Source organism: Scylla paramamosain, chromosome 23 (assembly GCF_035594125.1).
Source record: "Scylla paramamosain isolate STU-SP2022 chromosome 23, ASM3559412v1, whole genome shotgun sequence".
Lineage (NCBI taxonomy): Eukaryota > Metazoa > Arthropoda > Malacostraca > Decapoda > Portunidae > Scylla > Scylla paramamosain.
Window position 1 is genome coordinate 21,897,016 of NC_087173.1, and position 10,000 is coordinate 21,907,015.

At 39.2% G+C, this 10,000-nt stretch overlaps 1 protein-coding gene and 1 long non-coding RNA gene across 8 annotated transcripts in view; both read left to right on the forward strand.

Annotated features, from left to right (window-relative positions):
• LOC135112420 (uncharacterized) overlaps positions 1–5,064 on the forward strand; it is a 6,029-nt gene extending 965 nt beyond the window's left edge. For both annotated transcript variants that reach the window (XR_010274372.1, XR_010274373.1), the window contains exons 2-6: positions 164–269; positions 1,376–1,457; positions 2,457–3,657; positions 4,291–4,322; positions 4,660–5,064. This is a non-coding gene — a long non-coding RNA (uncharacterized LOC135112420). The remainder of the gene's footprint in view (positions 1–163; positions 270–1,375; positions 1,458–2,456; positions 3,658–4,290; positions 4,323–4,659) is intronic.
• Positions 5,065–8,182: 3,118 nt separating this feature from the next.
• Positions 8,183–10,000, forward strand: part of LOC135112423 (cadherin-23-like) — a 103,267-nt gene continuing 101,449 nt past the window's right edge. For 5 of the 6 annotated variants that reach the window (XR_010274381.1, XR_010274380.1, XR_010274382.1 and 2 more), the window contains exons 1-2: positions 8,183–8,293; positions 9,377–9,510. The gene's annotated coding sequence lies outside the window, so the exon portion shown is untranslated. The remainder of the gene's footprint in view (positions 8,294–9,376; positions 9,511–10,000) is intronic. The other variant, XM_064026885.1, reaches the window with a different exon arrangement.

Here is a 10,000-nt window from a genome sequence, read left to right on the forward strand (position 1 = left end):
GCAATGAAGGAAAAGATTTGTTTATTAACTTTTATCAATTAATTTATTTATTTAAGATTAAAGTTGAGGTGATGCAGGAAAAATACACCTATTATTTATTCAGATTGCAATTAAGTCAGGCTATTAAGATGTCCCTGGTTAATTAAGTGAACAATATTTACAGGTGTGGTGACTGTGACCTGCCCTGACCTGCCCTGACCTGCCTGTGACCTGCCCTGACCTGCCTGTGACCTGCTTTTGACCTGCCTTGACTTGCTCTGACACACATGGTATGATATAGTGGTTTAAATTATCAGCAAACAACCTAACTACTATGTTTAATTAATGATATTGACGCAACATAATGTATCAGTTCTGTCCACCTCCCTGATGCAAGAGTTAACCAGTATTCTCAGTCTTTCACCACTATTCTGTCCACCTCCCTGATACAAGAGTTAACCAGTATTCTCAGTCTTTCACCACTATTCTGTCCACCTCCCTGATACAAGAGTTAACCAGTATTCTCAGTCTTTCACCACTATTCTGTCCACCTCCCTGATACAAGAGTTAACCAGTATTCTCAGTCTTTCACCACTATTCTGTCCACCTCCCTGATACAAGAGTTAACCAGTATTCTCAGTCTTTCACCACTATTCTGTCCACCTCCCTGATGCAAGAGTTAACCAGTATTCTCAGTCTTTCACCACTATTCTGTCCACCTCCCTGATGCCAGAGTTAACCAGTATTCTCAGTCTTTCACCACTATTCTGTCCACCTCCCTGATACAAGAGTTAACCAGTATTCTCAGTCTTTCACCACTATTCTGTCCACCTCCCTGATGCAAGAGTTAACCAGTATTCTCAGTCTTTCACCACTATTCTGTCCACCTCCCTGATACAAGAGTTAACCAGTATTCTCAGTCTTTTACCACTATTCTGTCCACCTCCCTGATACAAGAGTTAACCAGTATTCTCAGTCTTTCACCACTATTCTGTCCAGCTCCCTGATACAAGAGTTAACCAGTATTCTCAGTCTTTCACCACTATTCTGTCCACCTCCCTGATACAAGAGTTAACCAGTATTTTCAGTCAATCACCACTATTCTGTCCACCTCAGTCAATCACCACTATTCTGTCCACCTCCCTGATACAAGAGTTAACCAGTATTCTCAGTCAATCACCACTATTCTGTCCACCTCCCTGATACAAGAGTTAACCAGTATTCTCAGTCTTTCACCACTATTCTGTCCACCTCCCTGATGCAAGAGTTAACCAGTATTCTCAATCATTCATCCCTTTCTCTGGTAAACATTCCCTGCCTGCCTCTGTATTTCCACCTTCCTGTGACTTGAACTCTTTCAGAAGGGAAAAAAAGGTAATTTAGTGGACTTTTTCAGGTGAGCCGAGACCTTCCGAGACCTTCCGAGACCTTCCAAGACCTTCCAAAATCTGCCGTGACCCACAGATGAAGATGTATAGGTGATAAACGGAGGCCGGTTTGTTTATTTTTTTTGTTTTTCTATTGCTTTATTTATGAAAGGAGATGAGACAAGTATTTGAGGTGAGGTGAGGTGAGACAAATGGCACCAGAAGTAGTCTTTACCTCAGCTCAGGAATATTAATAATGCATTCAGACAGAGGGAGAGAGGGAGAGACAGGGAGAGAGAGAGAGAGAGAGAGAGAAACAGGGAGAGAGAGAGAGAGAGAGAGAGAGAGAGAGAGAGAGAGAGAGAGAGAGAGAGAGAGAGAGAGAGAGAGAGAGACAGGGAGAGAGAGAGAGACAGGGAGAGAGAGAGAGACAGGGAGAGAGAGAGAGACAGGGAGAGAGAGAGAGAGAGAGAGAGAGAGAGAGAGAGAGACAGGGAGAGAGAGAGAGACAGGGAGAGAGAGAGACAGAGGGAGAGAGAGAGAGAGAGAGAGAGAGAGAGAGAGAGAGAGAGAGAGAGAGAGAGAGAGAGAGAGAGAGAGAGAGAGAGAGAGAGAGAGAGAGAGAGAGAGAGAGAGAGAGAGAGAGAGAGAGAGAGAGAGAGAGAGAGAGAGAGAGAGAGAGAGAGAGAGAGAGAGAGAGAGAGAGAGAGAGAGAGAGAGAGAGAGAGAGAGAGAGAGAGAGAGACAGAGGGAGAGAGAGAGACAGAGGGAGAGAGAGACAGAGAGAGAGACAGAGGGAGAGAGAGAGAGAGAGAGAGAGAGAGAGGGAGGGAGAGAGAGACAGAGGGAGAGAGGGGGAGAGAGAGAGAGATTGATGAGTAACAATTGGAAAAGATAATTGATAAAAAAAAAAAAACTGGTTATATTTATCTAAGACAATTAAAACACCAAGAAAATGCCTCAAAACACACACACACACACACACACACACACACACACACACACACACACACACACACACACACACTCAAAAACTTAATATTCTGAAAAAAAAAACTGTAAAAAAAAATAAATACATTGCAGATGACTAACAGTAAATATTTCTTTCAGATTTAAGAAGTGCGATGATGCGACACAGACAGACAGACAGACAGGTGTGGGATGAGTGCTGGCATACTGAAGGTCAAGAGGTCAAGAGGTCAAGAGGTCAAGAGTCACGTGTTGAGTCGTATGGGTCACCAGACAGGTCACCCATCTAACCCCACTCGGCCTGTCAGTTCAGCGGCAACACTCATGGAAGAATTTGCCGCAAGCTGTGCCTCTCTGTGCTTGTTATCCGAACCTTGTGTCTAATATTGCCTTAATGTTGTGTGTGTGTGTGTGTGTGTGTGTGTGTGTGTGTGTGTGTGTGTGAGAGAGAGAGAGAGAGAGAGAGAGAGATTTTGTTACTCGTCATGTCCCCTGTACCACTTGAAGACCTCCACCAGACCCCCTCTTAGTCACCCTTGTCATGTCCCCTGTACCACTTGAAGACCTCCACCAGACCCCCTCTTAGTCACCCTTGTCATGTCCCCTGTACCACTTGAAGACCTCCACCTGACCCCCTCTTAGTCACCCTTCTGAGGTACAATAGTGTCTAGTCATCCTTCCTATGTCATCCTTGTGTAATCAGGAATAATTATCAGCCTTTGTACTCCTCCTGTCTGTCTGTCTGTCTGTCTGTCTGTCTGCCTACCAGTTAAAATGATCAATGTAGTCAGTTATACTTGTGGATACTGTGTGTGTGTGTGTGTGTGTGTGTGTGTGTGTGTGTGTGTGTGTGTATATATATGAATTAATGTTTATTGTGAAGTATCTGCCTGCCTGCTTGCAAATTAATTATCAATGTAGTTACTGTTTGTGTGTTTGTGTGTGTTATAAAGCAATCTTGTGTATATTATTGGTTGTATTCCACATGTATGGGCTGGCCAGACGTGATGTACTGTGACAGCCAGAACCTTGACATATACTGCTTGATAAAATGAAAATAAGCAAAAAAAACATGAATAAAGTACAAATTTTGAGCCGAACTAATGAGGACTCTCTCTCGTCTTTTTCAGAGGTGCGTACATCTGCGAGTCACTCCAACCAACCTCTTATATCCTACCTTATTCTGATATATTAGGTTAGATTCAGTTAGGTTACTTATATTGGGGGCCTGTCTTCCTTACTAACCTAACCTAACCTAACCCATTCCTTCCTTCTCGTCAAGCTGTTGGTGGGAGAAGCCCCAGGACTCTCAAGCGTGGGTTGAGTCACAACTGCGGGTGTGGTAAGTGTCTTTCTGACCTGTTACGTTAATTTGTTTTTTCAGAATTTATTTATTTTTTAATTGTGTGTGTGTGTGTGTGTGTCCATCCCAGCCTCTCCCAGTCCATCCCAGCTCTTAATTTTTTTTTTTTTTGTGTGTGTGTGTGTCCATCCCAGCCTCTCTGTGCATCCCAGACTCTCCCAGTCCATCCCAGCCTCTTAATTTTTTTTTTTTTTTGTGTGTGTGTGTGTCTGTCTATCCCAGCCTCTCCCAGTGCATCCCAGCCTCTTAATTTTTTTTTTTGTGTGTGTGTGTGTGTGTGTGTGTTTTTGAGTATTGAAATGTTTGGTCAAGTCAACATTCTGATCAGAGAGAAAATTCACTCACTCCAAGATTCAGTTAAGTAATAATTTAGGTCAGAAGTTAATTTGAAAAAGTGTATTAAATTTGTTATTTTTTGGCCATTCATTGATTGATTCATTAATTTGTGTGTTAAGGGAGAGTACTCTTGTAAAAAATCATTCATTCATTCCTTGAGTTTGTAGGAGTGAGTGAAATAATTTATTCCTAATGTAATTTAATACCCAAATGAAGGAGGGAGGTTTGTGAACTAATGTTTCTCCCTCTCTCCCTCTCTCCCTGTCTCCCTAACAGCTAGCCCACCTTGAAGTCAGACGGGGCTCACGGTAAGTCTTGTGTTCTGTTACTATAAACTGGTGGATATATTTGTTATATATATATTAGTGATTACTTGTACAATGACAATACTTTCAGATGACACAAATTTCCATCTTAATTTAATGGTATCCCTCCTCTCCTCCATATCTCCTCTCCACAAATTATCCCTACATCCACAAGTCCTCCACCTTTTCCTATGAGACTTTCCTCCACTAATTATACCTCATTTCCAGCCACAGATGTTCCACTTTTCCTATGAATGTGTCCATCTCTTAATCCACTTAAAATAACCTTTTTTTTCCCTCTCAGAAGCTAACTTAGTAATTACAAGTTTTTCCATCACAGTGTTGCAGTGTTGCAGTGTTGCAGTGTTGCAGATCTTCACCCAAACAAGGGGAGTATTGTTTTTTTGTGTTTTGTATATATATATTTTTTTTTGGGGGGAGGGGGTCTGGGGATAGCTATCTGCGGTGTGCGTCTGTGCGTGCGTCTGTGTGTGCGTCTGTGTGTGCGTCTGCGTGTGCGTCTGTGCACGTGCGTCTGTGTGCGTGCATCTGTGTGTACGTGTCTTTTTTTTGGTTGTGTGTGTGTGAATTTTTTTTTGGTATAAATATATAGGTGGCAGGCCATAGTGTTAGGATATTTGACACAGATTAATATAGAAGATGGTTTAAGTTAGTTATTAATATAGAAGATGGTTTAAGTTAGTTAAGGGTTAAGTGAGGCATAGAGAGAGAGAGAGAGAGAGAGGGGAAGACAGATATTAATAGGATTAGCTTATATTTTTTTTAGGGGTTTAAGTAAGTATCTAGGTGGCAGGTCAGAATGATATAATATTTGACACAGATTAATATAGAAGATGGTTTTAAGTTAGTATATATCAAAGGGTTAAGTGAGGCATAGAGAGAGAGAGAGAAAGGGTTAATAGGATTAGAATGACAGGAGTATATATCAAAGGGTTAAGTGAGGCATAGAGAGAGAGAGAGAGAGATAGGGTTATTAATAGGATGACAGGAGTATATATCAAAGGGTTAAGTGAGGCATAGAAAGGGTTAATAGGATAGGATGACAGGGTGTATGAATGTTTAACTCAGATTATATTGAAAGTTTATTTCTTTATAATCTGAGTTTGTATGGCATGTTGAGTATTAGTATGTTATTTTTGTAGTGGTGGTAGTGGTGTTGGGATGTATGAATGATGATTTTTTTTTTTTTTTGGTGGGGGGGGCAAGGGGGGTATATATATATAGTGTTATATAGATATTTTTTTTTTTTTATCCCCAGATCTTTGGTAAGAGATCTGGGGATTGTATGTATGTATGTCTAGCCAGTATTTTGGTAAGATACTGGCTAGTGAGTGAGTGTGTGTGTGTGTGTGTGTGTGTGTGTGTGTGTGTGTGTGTGTGTGTGTGCGTGCATATGTGTGTGTGTGCATTTTTTTTTAGGTTAGGTTAATTAGTTAAATAAATAAATAAAAGCATAGATATTAGTAATAATAATAAAATTTGATATTAGTAATAAAAAAGAGGGTAAATAAATAAATAAATAAATAAATATAGGAATATTTATCAGGGGGGGGTACCTTAAGGGGGGGGTTGATGGCAGAAGGGGGGGGTACCTATAGCATACTAGAGAGAGGGGGGGGTGGGTGAGGAAGCTGTAATAATAAAAAATAAATAAAAAAATTTGAGGATAAATAAATAAATAAATAAAAATAGGAATATTTATCAGGTGCCGGTAGCATACTAGAGAGAGGGGGGGGTGGGTGAGGAAGCTGTATGAATGACGAGTAGACTAGGGGGGGTCAGGGTGGGTAATATATAATAATTTGTGTAATATTTCAACATTTGTTATATCGACATACATACTGACACTTTTCTCCCAGACAGATAAGCCTGGCTGGTGAGACAGAGGGGGAGTGGCTTTCTATTTCATTATGTAAGTGATATGAGGTGACATGAGGTCGTCTGGCCAGCTGTGACCCTGTACATGTGATAGGCTTCAAATTTATTGTAATTGTTAAAGTGTGTGTGTGTGTGTGTTTGTTTGTATACTGTGAATTATAATGTTTGCTTAATATTTCCCATGAATTAACAAAAAAAGCACAATTCTATTAATATTTCTGTTTATTTATTGTTAACCAAGACTTTTGTATACCAGTTTTTGTTGAATAAATCTATAGTTATTAACATTATACTCTTTTGAAACCTCCTACAGTGAGAGAGTGTCACAGGAAGGAGTAAACAGATATTGCTGTATATATATATTTTTTTTTTTATGTATGAGTGAGACTGGCCAAGGGCAACAAAAATCTAATGAAAAAAAAAGGCCCACTGAAATGTCAGTCCCATAAAAGGGTGAAAGCAGTGGTCAAAAATTGATAAATAAGTGTGTTGAAACCTCCCTCTTGAAGGAATTGAAGTCACAGGAAGGTGGAAATACAGAAGCAGGCAGGGAGTTCCAGAGTTTACCAGAGAAAGGGATGAATGATTGAGAATACTGGTTAACTCTTGCGTTAGAGAGGTAGACAGAATAGGAGTGAGAGGATGAGAAGACTGGTTAACTCTTGCATTAGAGAGGTAGACAGAATAGGAGTGAGAGAATGAGAAGACTGGTTAACTTTTGCATTAGAGAGGTAGACAGAATAGGAGTGAGAGAATGAGAATACTGGTTAACTCTTGCTTTAGAGAGGTAGACAGAATAGGAGTGAGAGAATGAGAAGACTGGTTAACTTTTGCATTAGAGAGGTAGACAGAATAGGAGTGAGAGAATGAGAAGACTGGTTAACTCTTGCATTAGAGAGGTAGACAGAATAGGAGTGAGAGAATGAGAAGACTGGTTAACTCTTGCATTAGAGGTAGACAGAATAGTGGTGAAAGACTGAGAATACTGGTTAACTTTTGCATTAGAGAGGTAGACAGAATAGGAGTGAGAGAATGAGAAGACTGGTTAACTCTTGCATTAGAGAGGTAGAGAGAATAGGAGTGAGAGAATGAGAAGACTGGTTAACTCTTGCATTAGAGAGGTAGACAGAATAGTGGTGAAAGAAAGTTGTGTAGGGAGATCATAGAAGGAGGGGAGGCATGCAGTTAGCAAGATCAGAAGAACAGTTAGAATGAAAATAGCGGTAGAAGACAGATAGATATGCAACACTGCGGTGGTGAGGGAGAGGCTGAAGACACTCAGTTAGAGGAGAGGGACTGATGAGACGAACAGCTTGATAACAGGCTTTCTCTACAGTAAGCCTACCCAAATATAATCAGAATGTAGCCTCTTGTTTCAGGCCTACTTTGCAGTATTTCAGGGTACATGTGGGTTTAATAGCTCAGTAAGACGCAGGATCTACCAGCATAGGGCATAAATAATCATTTTGACGTATTTGAGCTTTTAAAGTCAGTTTGTTTACAAAATTACATTCGTTGCCTCAATTTCGTCTTCGGCTACAACTTGCAATATATGTTTTGTTTTGTTTTTTTAGATATATTTAATATTTTATCGTTTTTTTGTATTAGATTATTCTTTTTTGAGCTTTTAGAAATATATAGTGTCAAATTTCTCAGTTGGCATTTTTGAATTTGTTTACTTTTCGGCTCTAAATCAGAATCGACTTTTTAGTATGGGCTATTACAAGTTTTTTGTGTTATTATGTTAATTAAGGTATTTTAACAATATATGGAAATGGAGGCAATCGATAATTTTCACGTGTTATTTATACATGACTTGACCTTATATAAATTAGAAAAAAAAACAAATATATGGTATTGTAAGGGCCTCTCAAAAAAAAACCTCTTTAAAAACAATTCAACATTTTTAGAAATCATAAAATCTAACTTAGACTAGGAAACAAAAGAAATATTAGAATTCTCTCAATACAACGGATCGTCATAGAGCTCCTCCCCCTATCTCCGCCATTTTGTGGACAGACGGTGGAGAGTCGCAGAAGTGTTCACATTACTTCAGCCTTCACGACCATAACCAGGTAATTTATAAGATATATGATCAACAGGTAACCTTGCCAAGACCTTAAAAGCCATGTAACGAAGTGGGTGTCATATAAATAAGCGGAGACTGGAAATATGGTCGATGTTCAGAGGAAGGATTATGTCAGCTGGTTCATGTCCGCTGTTTGTCCGTGGTGCTCTTATTAACACTTAATTTGTGATGTTTGTAGATCACTTGCGGTGTTACTAAACTGATATTTTGTCCTTGGTGCTATAAATGTTATATTTGACCAGGTAAGGACGAGTTAGAACCGTGAAATATTGAGATATAGTGTAACAGCTGGTGCCATGAAAACCCTGCCTGGTGAGGTGACGTGAGGTACATTACGATATGTTAACTAAAAATTCTGGCTTTAAAATTCCCTGTGGAGGTTTAAGCGTATATAAATGTTATCCAGGAGTGTGTGTGCACTATACTCAGGGAGGTTTGGTTTAATTAAGACCGTGAAATATTGAGTTATATGAAATAATAGGATTTTTTTTATTTTTCATCAATATTTCGTTATATCATTTACTGTGTGGCTTGGATACGTCCATATATCGTCACGGAGCTTACGAACCTTAGGTTAGAACCGTGTTTGGCTAGATATAGTGACAGATTAATGAAATTTTGCCAGATAAGATTGACCAAAGATTTACAAATAAACATTGTTGTCTAAGAGAGAGAGAGAGAGAGAGAGAGAGAGAGAGAAATTTAATGTGTTTTCATGAGGACAGTAACCAATATGTAAATGTCTCTCTCTTTCTCTCTCTACTACTACTACTACTACTACTACTGCTACATTTATTATTATATTATTATTATTATTATTATTATTATTATTATTATTATTATTATTACTATTACTACTATTACTATTATTATTATTTATTTTATTTTCATTATTATTACTATTGTTATTATTGTTGTTTTGTTGATATGTAATTATGTAATTGTGTTTTGGTCTAGGTTTTTCTTGATTTTCACTGGTTTCTCTCTCTGTGTGTGTGTGTGTGTGTGTGTGTGTGTGTGTGTGTGTGTGATTTAAAAACCATATATAAATTAATCTTTTTCTTTTCAGATAACCTCTCACTCACACGCATGAACCCTTGCAAGTAATTGAACTGTGAAGAATTAGCAGCCATGAGCCTAAAATAGTATTAGTACAACCATCACAACAGTCACCACTGCTAAATACTACTACTACTACAACAGGTGAGTACTACAACAGGGCATGCAGTTAGCAAGATCAGAAGAGCAGTTAACATGAAAATAGCGGTAGAAGACAGCTAGATATGCAACATTGCGGTGGTGAGAGAGAGGCTGAAGACAGTCAGTTAGAGGAGAGGAGTTGATGAGACGAAAAGCTTTTGATTCCACCCTGTCTAGAAGAGCAGTATGAGTGGAACCCCCCCAGACTTGTGAAGCATACTCCATACATGGACGGATAAGGCCCTTGTCCAGAGTTAGCAGCTGGGGGGGTGAGAAAAACTGGCGGAGACGTCTCGGAACGTCCCTGATATTAACCTATTCAGTTTTTTTCAATTTATATATTCACCAATCTCTTTCACTCAGTCACTGTCTCACTATGAGTTGCCAGAGAGACAATGCTGACATTTCATGCATAACTAAGAATTCATACAAGGTAGCCCAGGACCCCAGTTCTTCAGGAGTAACAATGACCCGTAATATTGTCAAACCTATT